This window comes from Phalangium opilio, unplaced genomic scaffold, assembly GCF_054372755.1.
Source record: "Phalangium opilio isolate 3A_F unplaced genomic scaffold, DU_Popi_V2 ptg000082l_1, whole genome shotgun sequence".
NCBI lineage: Eukaryota > Metazoa > Arthropoda > Arachnida > Opiliones > Phalangiidae > Phalangium > Phalangium opilio.
This window is the reverse complement of record NW_028324189.1, coordinates 14,864,388-14,880,252: the sequence shown is the minus strand read 5'-3', so window position 1 is coordinate 14,880,252 and position 15,865 is coordinate 14,864,388. Positions and strand designations below refer to the sequence as shown.

The 15,865-nt window shown below is 46.6% G+C and overlaps 3 non-coding genes across 3 annotated transcripts; all 3 read right to left on the bottom strand.

Moving 5' to 3' along the window:
- Positions 1-300: 300 nt before the first annotated feature.
- On the bottom strand, positions 301-373 carry TRNAS-GCU (transfer RNA serine (anticodon GCU)). The gene has a single exon. It is a non-coding gene; the product is annotated as a tRNA-Ser (tRNA).
- A 1,105-nt stretch (positions 374-1,478) lies between these two features.
- On the bottom strand, positions 1,479-1,551 carry TRNAS-GCU (transfer RNA serine (anticodon GCU)). Its single transcript has one exon. It is a non-coding gene; the product is annotated as a tRNA-Ser (tRNA).
- Positions 1,552-6,032: 4,481 nt separating this feature from the next.
- TRNAS-GCU (transfer RNA serine (anticodon GCU)) lies at positions 6,033-6,105 on the bottom strand. Its single transcript has one exon. It is a non-coding gene; the product is annotated as a tRNA-Ser (tRNA).
- Positions 6,106-15,865: the final 9,760 nt, after the last annotated feature.

The window sequence follows — 15,865 nt, the reverse complement described above, 5'->3', positions numbered from 1 at the left end:
CAACACCGCTCCCGGGTGGGCTCGAACCACCAACCTATTGGTTAACAGCCGAACGCGCTAATCATTGAGCCACGGAAGCTCAGAAATTAAATGGTTGTCACGTATTGTGGAAAAGTTTTGACTTTTTACGCTACATCTGAGACCCCACAACACCTCTCCCGGGTGGGCTCGTACCACCAACCTTTCGATTAACAGCTGAACGCGCTAACCATTGCGCCACGGAAGCCCAAAAGTTAAATGTTCGACAGGTATTGTGGAAAAACTCTGACATTTTATGTTACATTTGAGACCTCACAACACCGCTCCCGGATGGGCTCAAACCACCAACCTTTTGAATAGCAGCCGAACGCGCTAACCATTGCGCCACGGAAGCCCAAAAATTAAATGGTCGTCAGGTATTTTGGAAAAACCTTGACTTTTAACGTCACATCTGAGACGTCACAATACCGCTCCCGGATGGGCTCGAACCACCAACCTATTGGTTAACAGCCGAACGCGCTAACCATTGAGCCACGGAAGCTCAGAAATTAAATGGTTGTCACGTATTGTGGAAAAGTTTTGACTTTTTACGCTACATCTGAGACCCCACAACACCTCTCCCGGGTGGGCTCGAACCTTCAACCTTTCGATTAACAGCTGAACGCGCTAATCATTGCGCCACGGAAGCCCAAAAATTAAATGTTCGTCAGGTATTGTGATAAAAACTCTGACATTTTACGTTACATCTGAGACCTCACAACACCGCTCCCGGATGGGCTCGAGCCACACACCTATTGGTTAACAGCCGAACGCGCTAACCTTTGAGCCACGGAAGCTCAGAAATTAAATGGTTGTCAGGTATTGTGGATAAGTTATGACTTTTTACGTTACATCTGAGACCCTACAACACCTCTTCCGGTTGGGCTCGAACCACCAACCTTTCGGTAAACAGCCGAACGCGCTAACCATTGCGCCAAGAAAGCCCAATAATTTAATGGTCGTCAGGTATTGTGGCAAAACTTTGGCTTTCTACGTTACATTTGAGATCCCACACCAACCGCTCCCGGGTGGGCTCGAACCACCAACCTATTGGTTAACAGCCGAACGCGCTAACCATTGCCCCAAGGAACCAAAAAAATTAAATGTTCGTCAGGTATTGTGGAAAAACCTTGAATTTTTACGTTACATTTGAGATCCCACAACACCGCTCCCGGGTGGGCTCGAACCACCAACCTATTGGTTAACAGCCGAACGCGCTAATCATTGAGCCACGGAAGCTCAGAAATTAAATGGTTGTCACGTATTGTGGAAAAGTTTTGACTTTTTACGCTACATCTGAGACCCCACAACACCTCTCCCGGGTGGGCTCGTACCACCAACCTTTCGATTAACAGCTGAACGCGCTAACCATTGCGCCACGGAAGCCCAAAAGTTAATTGTTCGACAGGTATTGTGGAAAAACTCTGACATTTTATGTTACATTTGAGACCTCACAACACCGCTCCCGGATGGGCTCAAACCACCAACCTTTTGAATAGCAGCCGAACGCGCTAACCATTGCGCCACGGAAGCCCAAAAGCTAAATGCCCGTCAGGTATTGTGCAAAAACCATGACTTTTTACGTCACATCTGAGACCTCACAACACCGCTCCCGGATGGGCTCGAACCACCAACCTATTGGTTAACAGCCGAACGCGCTAACCATTGAGCCACGGAAGCTCAGAAATTTAATGGTTGTCAGGTGTTGTGGAAAAACTTTGGCTTTCTACGTTACATTTGAGACCCCACAACACCTCTCCCGGGTGGGCTCGAACCACCAACCTTTCGATTAACAGCTGAACGCGCTAACCATTGCGCCACGGAATCCCAAAAATTAAATGCTCGTCAGGTATTGTGTAAAAACCTTGACTTTTTACGTCACATCTGAGACCTCACAACACCGCTCCCGGATGGGCTCGAACCACCAACCTATTGGTTAACAGCCGAACGCGCTAACCATTGCGCCACGGAAGCCCAAAAGTTAAATGCTCGTCAGGTATTATGTAAAAACCTTGACTTTTTACGTCACATCTGAGACCTCACAACACCGCTCCCGGATGGGGTCGAACCACCAACCTATTGGTTAACAGCCGAACGCGCTAACCATTGAGCCACAGAAGCTCAGAAATTAAATGGTTGGCAGGTATTGTGGAAAACCTTGACTTTTTACGTCACATCTGAGACCTCACAACACCGCTCCCGGATGGGCTCGAACCACCAATCTATTGGTTAAAAGCCGAACGTGCTAACCATTGAGCCACGGAAGCTCAGAAATTAAATGGTTGTCAGGTATTGTGGAAAAACTTTGGCTTTGTACGTTACATTTGAGACCCCACAACACCTCTCCCGGGTGGGCTCGAACCACCAACCTTTCGATTAACAGCTGAACGCGCTAACCATTGCGCCACGGAATCCCAAAAATTAAATGCTCGTCAGGTATTGTGTAAAAACCTTGACTTTTTACATCACATCTGAGACCTCACAACACCGCTCCCGGATGGGCTCGAACCACCAACCTATTGGTTAACAGCCGAACGCGCTAACCATTGCGCCACGGAAGCCCAAAAGTTAAATGCTCGTCAGGTATTATGTAAAAACCTTGACTTTTTACGTCACATCTGAGACCTCACAACACCGCTCCCGGATGGGGTCGAACCACCAACCTATTGGTTAACAGCCGAACGCGCTAACCATTGATCCACGGAAGCTCAGAAATTAAATGGTTGTCAGGTATTGTGGAAAAACTTTGGCTTTGTACGTTACATTTGAGACCCCACAACACCTCTCCCGGGTGGGCTCGAACCACCAACCTTTCGATTAACAGCTGAACGCGCTAACCATTGCGCCACGGAATCCCAAAAATTAAATGCTCGTCAGGTATTGTGTAAAAACCTTGACTTTTTACATCACATCTGAGACCTCACAACACCGCTCCCGGATGGGCTCGAACCACCAACCTATTGGTTAACAGCCGAACGCGCTAACCATTGCGCCACGGAAGCCCAAAAGTTAAATGCTCGTCAGGTATTATGTAAAAACCTTGACTTTTTACGTCACATCTGAGACCTCACAACACCGCTCCCGGATGGGGTCGAACCACCAACCTATTGGTTAACAGCCGAACGCGCTAACCATTGAGCCACAGAAGCTCAGAAATTAAATGGTTGGCAGGTATTGTGGAAAACCTTGACTTTTTACGTCACATCTGAGACCTCACAACACCGCTCCCGGATGGGCTCGAACCACCAATCTATTGGTTAAAAGCCGAACGTGCTAACCATTGCGCCACGGAAGCCCAAAAGTTAAATGGTCGTCAGGTATTGTGGAAAAACTTTGGCTTTCTACGTTACATTTGAGATCACACAACACCGCTCCCGGATGGGCTCGAACCACCAACCTATTGGTTAACAGCCGAACGCGCTAACCATTGATCCACGGAAGCTCAGAAATTAAATGGTTGTCAGGTATTGTGGAAAAACTTTGGCTTTGTACGTTACATTTGAGACCCCACAACACCTTTCCCGGATGGGCTCGAACCACCAACCTATTGCTTAACAGCCGAACGCGCTAACCATTGCGCCACGGAAGCCCAAAAGTTATAACTCGTCAGGTATTGTGCAAAAAAATTTACTTCTTACGTCACATCTGAGACCTCACAACATCGCTCCCGGATGGGCTCGAACCACCAACCTATTGGTTAACAGCCGAACGCGCTAACCATTGATCCACGGAAGCTCAGAAATTAAATGGTTGTCAGGTATTGTGGAAAAACTTTGGCTTTGTACGTTACATTTGAGACCCCACAACACCTCTCCCGGGTGGGCTCGAACCACCAACCTTTCGATTAACAGCTGAACGCGCTAACCATTGCGCCACGGAATCCCAAAAATTAAATGCTCGTCAGGTATTGTGTAAAAACCTTGACTTTTTACATCACATCTGAGACCTCACAACACCGCTCCCGGATGGGCTCGAACCACCAACCTATTGGTTAACAGCCGAACGCGCTAACCATTGCGCCACGGAAGCCCAAAAGTTAAATGCTCGTCAGGTATTATGTAAAAACCTTGACTTTTTACGTCACATCTGAGACCTCACAACACCGCTCCCGGATGGGGTCGAACCACCAACCTATTGGTTAACAGCCGAACGCGCTAACCATTGAGCCACAGAAGCTCAGAAATTAAATGGTTGGCAGGTATTGTGGAAAACCTTGACTTTTTACGTCACATCTGAGACCTCACAACACCGCTCCCGGATGGGCTCGAACCACCAATCTATTGGTTAAAAGCCGAACGTGCTAACCATTGCGCCACGGAAGCCCAAAAGTTAAATGGTCGTCAGGTATTGTGGAAAAACTTTGGCTTTCTACGTTACATTTGAGATCACACAACACCGCTCCCGGATGGGCTCGAACCACCAACCTATTGGTTAACAGCCGAACGCGCTAACCATTGATCCACGGAAGCTCAGAAATTAAATGGTTGTCAGGTATTGTGGAAAAACTTTGGCTTTGTACGTTACATTTGAGACCCCACAACACCTTTCCCGGATGGGCTCGAACCACCAACCTATTGCTTAACAGCCGAACGCGCTAACCATTGCGCCACGGAAGCCCAAAAGTTATAACTCGTCAGGTATTGTGCAAAAAAATTTACTTCTTACGTCACATCTGAGACCTCACAACATCGCTCCCGGATGGGCTCGAACCACCAACCTATTGGTTAACAGCCGAACGCGCTAACCATTGCGCCACGGAAGCCCAAAAGTTAAATGCTCGTCAGGTATTGTGTCAAAACCTTGACTTTTTACGTCACATCTGAGACCTCACAACACCGCTCCCGGATGGGCTCGAACCACCAACCTATTGGTTAACAGCCGAACGCGCTAACCATTGAGCCACGGAAGCTCAGAAATTAAATGGTTGTCAGGTGTTGTGGAAAAACTTTGGCTTTCTACGTTACATTTGAGACCCCACAACACCTCTCCCGGATGGGCTCGAACCACCAACCTTTCGATTAACAGCTGAACGCGCTAACCATTGAGCCACGGAAGCTCAGAAATTAAATGGTTGTCACGTATTGTGGAAAAGTTTTGACTTTTTACGCTACATCTGAGACCCCACAACACCTCTCCCGGGTGGGCTCGAACCTTCAACCTTTCGATTAACAGCTGAACGCGCTAATCATTGCGCCACGGAAGCCCAAAAATTAAATGTTCGTCAGGTATTGTGATAAAAACTCTGACATTTTACGTTACATCTGAGACCTCACAACACCGCTCCCGGATGGGCTCGAGCCACACACCTATTGGTTAACAGCCGAACGCGCTAACCTTTGAGCCACGGAAGCTCAGAAATTAAATGGTTGTCAGGTATTGTGGATAAGTTATGACTTTTTACGTTACATCTGAGACCCTACAACACCTCTTCCGGTTGGGCTCGAACCACCAACCTTTCGGTAAACAGCCGAACGCGCTAACCATTGCGCCAAGAAAGCCCAATAATTTAATGGTCGTCAGGTATTGTGGCAAAACTTTGGCTTTCTACGTTACATTTGAGATCCCACACCAACCGCTCCCGGGTGGGCTCGAACCACCAACCTATTGGTTAACAGCCGAACGCGCTAACCATTGCCCCAAGGAACCAAAAAAATTAAATGTTCGTCAGGTATTGTGGAAAAACCTTGAATTTTTACGTTACATTTGAGATCCCACAACACCGCTCCCGGGTGGGCTCGAACCACCAACCTATTGGTTAACAGCCGAACGCGCTAATCATTGAGCCACGGAAGCTCAGAAATTAAATGGTTGTCACGTATTGTGGAAAAGTTTTGACTTTTTACGCTACATCTGAGACCCCACAACACCTCTCCCGGGTGGGCTCGTACCACCAACCTTTCGATTAACAGCTGAACGCGCTAACCATTGCGCCACGGAAGCCCAAAAGTTAAATGTTCGACAGGTATTGTGGAAAAACTCTGACATTTTATGTTACATTTGAGACCTCACAACACCGCTCCCGGATGGGCTCAAACCACCAACCTTTTGAATAGCAGCCGAACGCGCTAACCATTGCGCCACGGAAGCCCAAAAGCTAAATGCCCGTCAGGTATTGTGCAAAAACCATGACTTTTTACGTCACATCTGAGACCTCACAACACCGCTCCCGGATGGGCTCGAACCACCAACCTATTGGTTAACAGCCGAACGCGCTAACCATTGAGCCACGGAAGCTCAGAAATTTAATGGTTGTCAGGTGTTGTGGAAAAACTTTGGCTTTCTACGTTACATTTGAGACCCCACAACACCTCTCCCGGGTGGGCTCGAACCACCAACCTTTCGATTAACAGCTGAACGCGCTAACCATTGCGCCACGGAATCCCAAAAATTAAATGCTCGTCAGGTATTGTGTAAAAACCTTGACTTTTTACGTCACATCTGAGACCTCACAACACCGCTCCCGGATGGGCTCGAACCACCAACCTATTGGTTAACAGCCGAACGCGCTAACCATTGCGCCACGGAAGCCCAAAAGTTAAATGCTCGTCAGGTATTATGTAAAAACCTTGACTTTTTACGTCACATCTGAGACCTCACAACACCGCTCCCGGATGGGGTCGAACCACCAACCTATTGGTTAACAGCCGAACGCGCTAACCATTGAGCCACAGAAGCTCAGAAATTAAATGGTTGGCAGGTATTGTGGAAAACCTTGACTTTTTACGTCACATCTGAGACCTCACAACACCGCTCCCGGATGGGCTCGAACCACCAATCTATTGGTTAAAAGCCGAACGTGCTAACCATTGAGCCACGGAAGCTCAGAAATTAAATGGTTGTCAGGTATTGTGGAAAAACTTTGGCTTTGTACGTTACATTTGAGACCCCACAACACCTCTCCCGGGTGGGCTCGAACCACCAACCTTTCGATTAACAGCTGAACGCGCTAACCATTGCGCCACGGAATCCCAAAAATTAAATGCTCGTCAGGTATTGTGTAAAAACCTTGACTTTTTACATCACATCTGAGACCTCACAACACCGCTCCCGGATGGGCTCGAACCACCAACCTATTGGTTAACAGCCGAACGCGCTAACCATTGCGCCACGGAAGCCCAAAAGTTAAATGCTCGTCAGGTATTATGTAAAAACCTTGACTTTTTACGTCACATCTGAGACCTCACAACACCGCTCCCGGATGGGGTCGAACCACCAACCTATTGGTTAACAGCCGAACGCGCTAACCATTGATCCACGGAAGCTCAGAAATTAAATGGTTGTCAGGTATTGTGGAAAAACTTTGGCTTTGTACGTTACATTTGAGACCCCACAACACCTCTCCCGGGTGGGCTCGAACCACCAACCTTTCGATTAACAGCTGAACGCGCTAACCATTGCGCCACGGAATCCCAAAAATTAAATGCTCGTCAGGTATTGTGTAAAAACCTTGACTTTTTACATCACATCTGAGACCTCACAACACCGCTCCCGGATGGGCTCGAACCACCAACCTATTGGTTAACAGCCGAACGCGCTAACCATTGCGCCACGGAAGCCCAAAAGTTAAATGCTCGTCAGGTATTATGTAAAAACCTTGACTTTTTACGTCACATCTGAGACCTCACAACACCGCTCCCGGATGGGGTCGAACCACCAACCTATTGGTTAACAGCCGAACGCGCTAACCATTGAGCCACAGAAGCTCAGAAATTAAATGGTTGGCAGGTATTGTGGAAAACCTTGACTTTTTACGTCACATCTGAGACCTCACAACACCGCTCCCGGATGGGCTCGAACCACCAATCTATTGGTTAAAAGCCGAACGTGCTAACCATTGCGCCACGGAAGCCCAAAAGTTAAATGGTCGTCAGGTATTGTGGAAAAACTTTGGCTTTCTACGTTACATTTGAGATCACACAACACCGCTCCCGGATGGGCTCGAACCACCAACCTATTGGTTAACAGCCGAACGCGCTAACCATTGATCCACGGAAGCTCAGAAATTAAATGGTTGTCAGGTATTGTGGAAAAACTTTGGCTTTGTACGTTACATTTGAGACCCCACAACACCTTTCCCGGATGGGCTCGAACCACCAACCTATTGCTTAACAGCCGAACGCGCTAACCATTGCGCCACGGAAGCCCAAAAGTTATAACTCGTCAGGTATTGTGCAAAAAAATTTACTTCTTACGTCACATCTGAGACCTCACAACATCGCTCCCGGATGGGCTCGAACCACCAACCTATTGGTTAACAGCCGAACGCGCTAACCATTGCGCCACGGAAGCCCAAAAGTTAAATGCTCGTCAGGTATTGTGTCAAAACCTTGACTTTTTACGTCACATCTGAGACCTCACAACACCGCTCCCGGATGGGCTCGAACCACCAACCTATTGGTTAACAGCCGAACGCGCTAACCATTGAGCCACGGAAGCTCAGAAATTAAATGGTTGTCAGGTGTTGTGGAAAAACTTTGGCTTTCTACGTTACATTTGAGACCCCACAACACCTCTCCCGGATGGGCTCGAACCACCAACCTTTCGATTAACAGCTGAACGCGCTAACCATTGCGCCACGGAATCCCAAAAATTAAATGGTCGTCAGGTATTGTGGAAAAACTTTGGCTTTCTACGTTACATTTGAGATCACACAACACCGCTCCCGGGTGGGCTCGAACCACCAACCTATTGGTTAACAGCCGAACGCGCTAACCATTGCGCCAAGGAAGCCCAAAATTTAAATGTTCGTCAGGTATTGTGTAAAAACCTTGACTTTTTACGTCACATCTGAGACCTCACAACACAGCTCCCGGATGGGCTCGAACCACCAACCTATTGGTTAACAGCCGAACGCGCTAACCATTGCGCCACGGAAGCCCAAAACCTAAATGCTCGTCAGGTATTGTGCAAAAAACTTGACTTTTTACGTCACAATTGAGACGTCACAACACCGCTCCCGGATGGGCTCGAACCACCAACCTATTGGTTAACAGCCGAACGCGCTAACCATTGCGCCACGGAAGCCCAAAAGTTAAATACTCGTCAGGTATTGTGTAAAAACCTTGACTTCTTACGTCACAATCAAGACCTCACAACACCGCTCCCGGATGGGCTCGAACCACCAATATTACCTCTCCGAGTCAAGAGAAGGACTACCTACAAACTTATTTACCCAGTTATTGAAATGTTTCTTTTTTTTTATGAACAAATACTGAAGTTAAAATTTATGAAATATTAAAGCAGTATACAAAGCATAGAAAATATACTGTAAATCAGACGACATTTTACATCCAATAAGGATATACTTGTACACATTAAAATCATCCGATGGGGGAAAAACGGGAAATGAAGAGATAAAACTTTGGAGGGATATTACCTTTACGTGTTTGTAAAGGCCCAATTTGCTACTCCTCAACTGTATACCCTCTATGTTCAAAGCCATATTCACAACAGGGTTGCCATGTAAACACTATCCTCTCCTTTCACCTCAACAATTTTCTTAGTTTGTCAACATGACGATTAAAGTTACATAACACCAAAGCTAATTTGTGGCTACACACACTGAAAGTAAACGTGCACCATTAAAATCATGATAACACGAAGCTATAATCCGATTACGATCAGACCTTTCACTGATCTGGGCTGCGTTCAGCAGAGCTCACCAAAAAAGACAGCGGATTTTGGAAAACGTTTACCGGGAGATCTGTCGTCATAGCTTTTCTCCGGTCATCGGTGTTTTAAAAATGAAGCTAGCGCAATAAAGCGTGCAAGGTACAAAGGCTTAACAAAAATTGTATGATAACATATTTATGGAGATAGATAAGAACAACTTTTATAATTAAACATAGAAACTAACATATCTCTTAAAATTCTCGCGTGATCAACTGGTTTCACGTCAAATAAATAGCTATAGTCCCATCAGAACATAGAGACTAGAAACCCCAAGGAGTGGCAGGTCCCCCGCTCTACAAGCGCAAATAATATGTTGCTCATAAATTGGTACATGAGAGCTTCCGGCCCGTTTAATTTTGCTTAGCGGAAGTCGCCGTGTACCCATTGCGTGTACCATGAAAAGGGCAACAAATTGAGGCATTCCTGCCACTCCTTGGGGTTTCTAGTCTCTATGATCAGAATCAGCAAGAGCTATTTGTATTAATTCCTCCATGTTTTTTTCGTCAAGCTGAGAACTACGCGTTTTACATCACGATATCTAAAAACCTGACTATTTTCTTTGGTGACCGCGCTGGCTCAACGCTGAGCACCGTGCCGTCAAAATTCATAACCAAAATCCCGTTCTGTAGGACACTGCTAACAGCGCTGAGCTCTGCTCAACGCGGCCCAGACTTTACCATGATTATAAAATCTTAGCCTGATTATTTAAAAGTGTAATTAACTTTCGGCTCACTCTGAACCGTTAATGTCTCTGCATTACAGAAACGAAAACCTAGCGTTTACTTTATGGTTCACTAGGCCTATTGACAGATGAAAGTTCATTTGACCAATATAGTGGCGTTCTTCTTGAAATCATTTTAGAAAGGATTATGCTATAAACAGATGTAGTATAGCTTAAGTAATATATAAACATCGATTTCAAATAATAATATTAAAAAAAGTTCTTGGGATATCAAAATGAAACAGAGCTTTATAGCTACAAAAAAACTAAAGGCATCGAAATTACGAAAAATATTTCCATATATTAATTATACATTATGAGAAAACCAAATATTAAGGTTTTGTAGGATTTCTTTCCACAAAACAAAGCGAACTGCTAACGCGATGCACTAACGGACGGACATACACAGACTAAAACATAGACTGCTTTTTAACTCTTTCCGTTTTAATTTTGAGTTGAGAAACAAGATTATCTTAAATATTAAAATAAATATAATTAATATTAAATATTTTCTTCGTTAGTTGTTCGCCTTATTGAGCGTTACATCGCGTTGATAAAGAACAATTAGACATTCTTGAGAGACTTGACTAATATTGGCGTTTGAAATGAAGCATACGCCGGTTGCATTACCTTACTCAAATAGGTAGTATATAAGGGTGTCGAACTACAGCTAAAAGCAAGAACAACCGCAATTGCGAAAACCTTTGGTGGACAACCCACCCTAGGGAGGCTAGACGTTTCTCGTAACCCTAGTATGTACAGACTGGTGTCGAAGTGGAATGGACGAAGACGAGAAGATGGTGGTGTGAGAACTCAAGTAAAGGAGCCATTTCCGTGACTGTGAAAGCAGTTCGGAAATGGCGAACACGTTTGCTCCGATTTGGAAACTGCGAACGCGGTCACGTGGGTGTAACAACAGACACACACACACACAGACACACACACAGACACACACACAGACACACACACACGTCGAAATTAGAACCTCTCCGTGACATACGTCACTCGGAGAGGTAAAAAGTCAAGGTTTTTACACAATACCTGACGAGCATTTAACTTTTGGGCTTCCGTGGCGCAATGGTTAGCGCGTTCGGCTGTTAACCAATAGGTTGGTGGTTCGAGCCCATCCGGGAGCGGTGTTGTGAGGTCTCAGATGTGACGTAAAAAGTCATGGTTTTTGCACAATACCTGACGGGCATTTAGCTTTTGGGCTTCCGTGGCGCAATGGTTAGCGCGTTCGGCTGTTAACCAATAGGTTGGTGGTTCGAACCCATCCGGGAGCGGTGTTGTGAGGTCTCAGATGTGACGTAAAAAGTCAAGGTTTTTACACAATACCTGACGACCATTTAATTTTTGGGCTTCCGTGGCGCAATGGTTAGCACGTTCGGCTGTTAACCAATAGGTTGGTGGTTCGAGCTCATCCGGGAGCGGTGTTGTGAGGTCTCAGATGTGACGTAAAAAGTCAAGGTTTTCCACAATACCTGACAACCATTTAATTTCTGAGCTTCCGTGGCTCAATGGTTAGCGCGTTCGGCTGTTAACCAATAGGTTGGTGGTTCGAGCCCACCCGGGAGCGGTGTTGTGGGATCTGAAATGTAACGTAGAAAGCCAAAGTTTTTGCACAATAAATGACGACCATTTAATTTTTGGGCGTCCGTGGCGCAATGGTTAGCGCGTTCGGCTGTTAACCCATAGGGTGGTGGTTCGACCCCATCCGGGAGCGGTGTTGTGAGGTCTCAGATGTGACGTAAAAAATCAAGGTTTTTACATAATACCTGACGAGCGTTTAACTTTTGGGCTTCCGTGGCGCAATGGTTAGCGCGTTCGGCTGTTAACCAATAGGTTGGTGGTTCGAGCCCATCCGGGAGCGGTGTTGTGAGGTCTCAGATGTGACGTAAAAAGTCAAGGTTTTTACACAATACCTGACGAGCATTTAACTTTTGGGCTTCCGTGGCGCAATGGTTAGCGCGTTCGGCTGTTAACCAATAGGTTGGTGGTTTGAGCCCATCCGGGAGCGGTGTTGTGAGGTCTCAGATGTGACGTAAAAAGTCAAGGTTTTTACACAATACCTGACGAGCATTTAACTTTTGGGCTTCCGTGGCGCAATGGTTAGCGCGTTCGGCTGTTAACCAATAGGTTGGTGGTTCGAGCCCATCCGGGAGCGGTGTTGTGAGGTATCAGATGTGACGTAAAAAGTCATGGTTTTTGCACAATACCTGACGGGCATTTAGCTTTTGTGCTTCCGTGGCGCAATGGTTAGCGCGTTCGGCTGTTAACCAATAGGTTGGTGGTTCGAGCCCATCCGGGAGCGGTGTTGTGGGATCTCAAATGTAACGTAGAAAGCCAAAGTTTTTCCACAATACGTGACGACCATTTAATTTCTGAGCTTCCGTGGCTCAATGGTTAGCGCGTTCGGCTGTTAACCAATAGGTTGGTGGTTCGAGCCCATCCGGGAGCGGTGTTGTCAGGTCTCAGAAGTGACGTAAAAAGTCAAGGTTTTTCCACAATACCTGACGAACATTTAATTTTTGGGCTTCCTTGGCGCAATGGTTAGCGCGTTCGGCTGTTAACCGAAAGGTTGGTGGTTCGAGCCCAACCGGGAGAGGTGTTGTAGGGTCTCAGATGTAACGTAATAAGTCATAACTTATCCACAACACCTGACAACCATTTAATTTCTGAGCTTCCGTGGCTCAATGGTTAGCGCGTTCGGCTGTTAACCAATAGGTTGGTGGTTCGAGCCCATCCGGGAGCGGTGTTGTGACGTCTCAGATGTAACGTAAAATGTCAGAGTTTTTCCACAATACCTGACGAACATTTAATTTTTGGGCTTCCTTGGCGCAATTATTAGCGCGTTCAACTGTTAATCGAAAGGCTGGTGGTTCAAGCCCACCCAGAAGAGGTGTTGTGGGGTCCCAGATGTAGCGTAACACGTCAAAACTTATCCACAATACGTGACAACCATTTAATTTCTGAGCTTCCGTGGCTCAATGGTTAGCGCGTTCGGCTGTTATCCAATAGGTTGGTGGTTCGAGCCCACCCGGGAGCGGTGGTGTGGGATCTCAAATGTAACGTAGAAAGCCAAAGTTTTGCCACAATAACTGACGACCATTAAATTTTTGGGCTTCCTTGGCGCAATTGTTAGTGCGTTCGGCTGTTAACCGAAAGGTTGGTGGTTCGAGCCCAACCGGAAGAGGTGTTGTAGGGTCTCAGATGTAACGTAAAAAGTCATAACTTATCTACAATACCTGACAACCATTTAATTTCTGAGCTTCCGTTGCTCAAAGGTTAGCGCGTTCGGCTGTTAACCAATAGGTGTGTGGTTCGAGCCCATCCGGGAGCGGTGTTGTGACGTCTCAGATGTGACGTAAAAAGTCAAGGTTTTTTCCACAACATCTAACGACCATTTAAATTTTGGGCTTCCGTGGCGCAATGGTTAGCGCGTTCGGCTGTTAACCAATAGGTTGGTGGTTCGAGCCCATCCGGGAGCGGTGTTGTGAGGTCTCAGATGTAACGTAAAATGTCAGAGTTTTTCCACAATACCTGACGAACATTTAATTTTTGGGCTTCCGTGGCGCAATGGTCAGCGCGTTCAGCTGTTAACCGAAAGGTTGGTGGTTCGAGCCCATCCGGGAGCGGTGTTGTGACGTCTCAGATGTAACGTAAAATGTCAGAGTTTTCCCACAATACCTGACGAACATTTAATTTTTGGGCTTCCGTGGCGCAATGGTCAGCGCGTTCAGCTGTTAACCGAAAGGTTGGTGGTTCGAGCCCACCCGGGAGAGGTGTTGTGGGGTCTCAGATGTAGCGTAAAAAGTCAAAACTTTTCCACAATACGTGACAACCATTTAATTTCTGAGCTTCCGTGGCTCAATGGTTAGCGCGTTCGGCTGTTAACCTATAGGTTGGTGGTTCGAGCCCATCCGGGAGCGGTGTTGTGACGTCTCAGATGAAGCGTAAAAAGTCAAAACTTTTCCACAATACGTGACAACCATTTAATTTCTGAGCTTCCGTGGCTCAATGGTTAGCGCGTTCGGCTGTTAACCAATAGGTTGGTGGTTCGAGCCCATCCGGGAGCGGTATTGTGACGTCTCAGATGTGACGTTAAAAGTCAAGGTTTTTCCACAATACCTGACGAACATTTAATTTTTGGGGTTCCTTGGGGCAATGGTTAGCGCGTTCGGCTGTTAACCAAAAGGTTGGTGGTTCGAGCCCACCCGGGAGCGGTTGGTGTGGGATCTCAAATGTAACGTAGAAAGCCAAAGTTTTGCCACAATACCTGACGACCATTAAATTTTTGGGCTTTCTTGGCGCAATGGTTAGCGCGTTCGGCTGTTAACCGAAAGGTTGGTGGTTCGAGCCCAACCGGAAGAGGTGTTGTAGGGTCTCAGATGTAACGTAAAAAGTCATAACTTATCCACAATACCTGACAACCATTTAATTTCTGAGCTTCCGTGGCTCAAAGGTTAGCGCGTTCGGCTGTTAACCAATAGGTGTGTGGCTCGAGCCCATCCGGGAGCGGTGTTGTGACGTCTCAGATGTGACGTAAAAAGTCAAGGTTTTTTCCACAACACCTGACGACCATTTAATTTTTGGGCTTCCGTGGCGCAATGGTTAGCGCGTTCGGCTGTTAACCAATAGGTTGGTGGTTCGAGCCCACCCGGGAGCGGTGGTGTGGGATCTCAAATGTAACGTAGAAAGCCAAAGTTTTGCCACAATAACTGACGACCATTAAATTTTTGGGCTTCCTTGGCGCAATTGTTAGTGCGTTCGGCTGTTAACCGAAAGGTTGGTGGTTCGAGCCCAACCGGAAGAGGTGTTGTAGGGTCTCAGATGTAACGTAAAAAGTCATAACTTATCTACAATACCTGACAACCATTTAATTTCTGAGCTTCCGTTGCTCAAAGGTTAGCGCGTTCGGCTGTTAACCAATAGGTGTGTGGTTCGAGCCCATCCGGGAGCGGTGTTGTGACGTCTCAGATGTGACGTAAAAAGTCAAGGTTTTTTCCACAACATCTAACGACCATTTAAATTTTGGGCTTCCGTGGCGCAATGGTTAGCGCGTTCGGCTGTTAACCAATAGGTTGGTGGTTCGAGCCCATCCGGGAGCGGTGTTGTGAGGTCTCAGATGTAACGTAAAATGTCAGAGTTTTTCCACAATACCTGACGAATATTTAATTTTTGGGCTTCCGTGGCGCAATGGTCAGCGCGTTCAGCTGTTAACCGAAAGGTTGGTGGTTCGAGCCCATCCGGGAGCGGTGTTGTGACGTCTCAGATGTAACGTAAAATGTCAGAGTTTTCCCACAATACCTGACGAACATTTAATTTTTGGGCTTCCGTGGCGCAATTATTAGCGCGTTCAACTGTTAATCGAAAGGCTGGTGGTTCAAGCGCACCCGGAAGAGGTGTTGTGGGGTCTCAGATGTAGCGTAAAAAGTCAAAACTTATCCACAATAC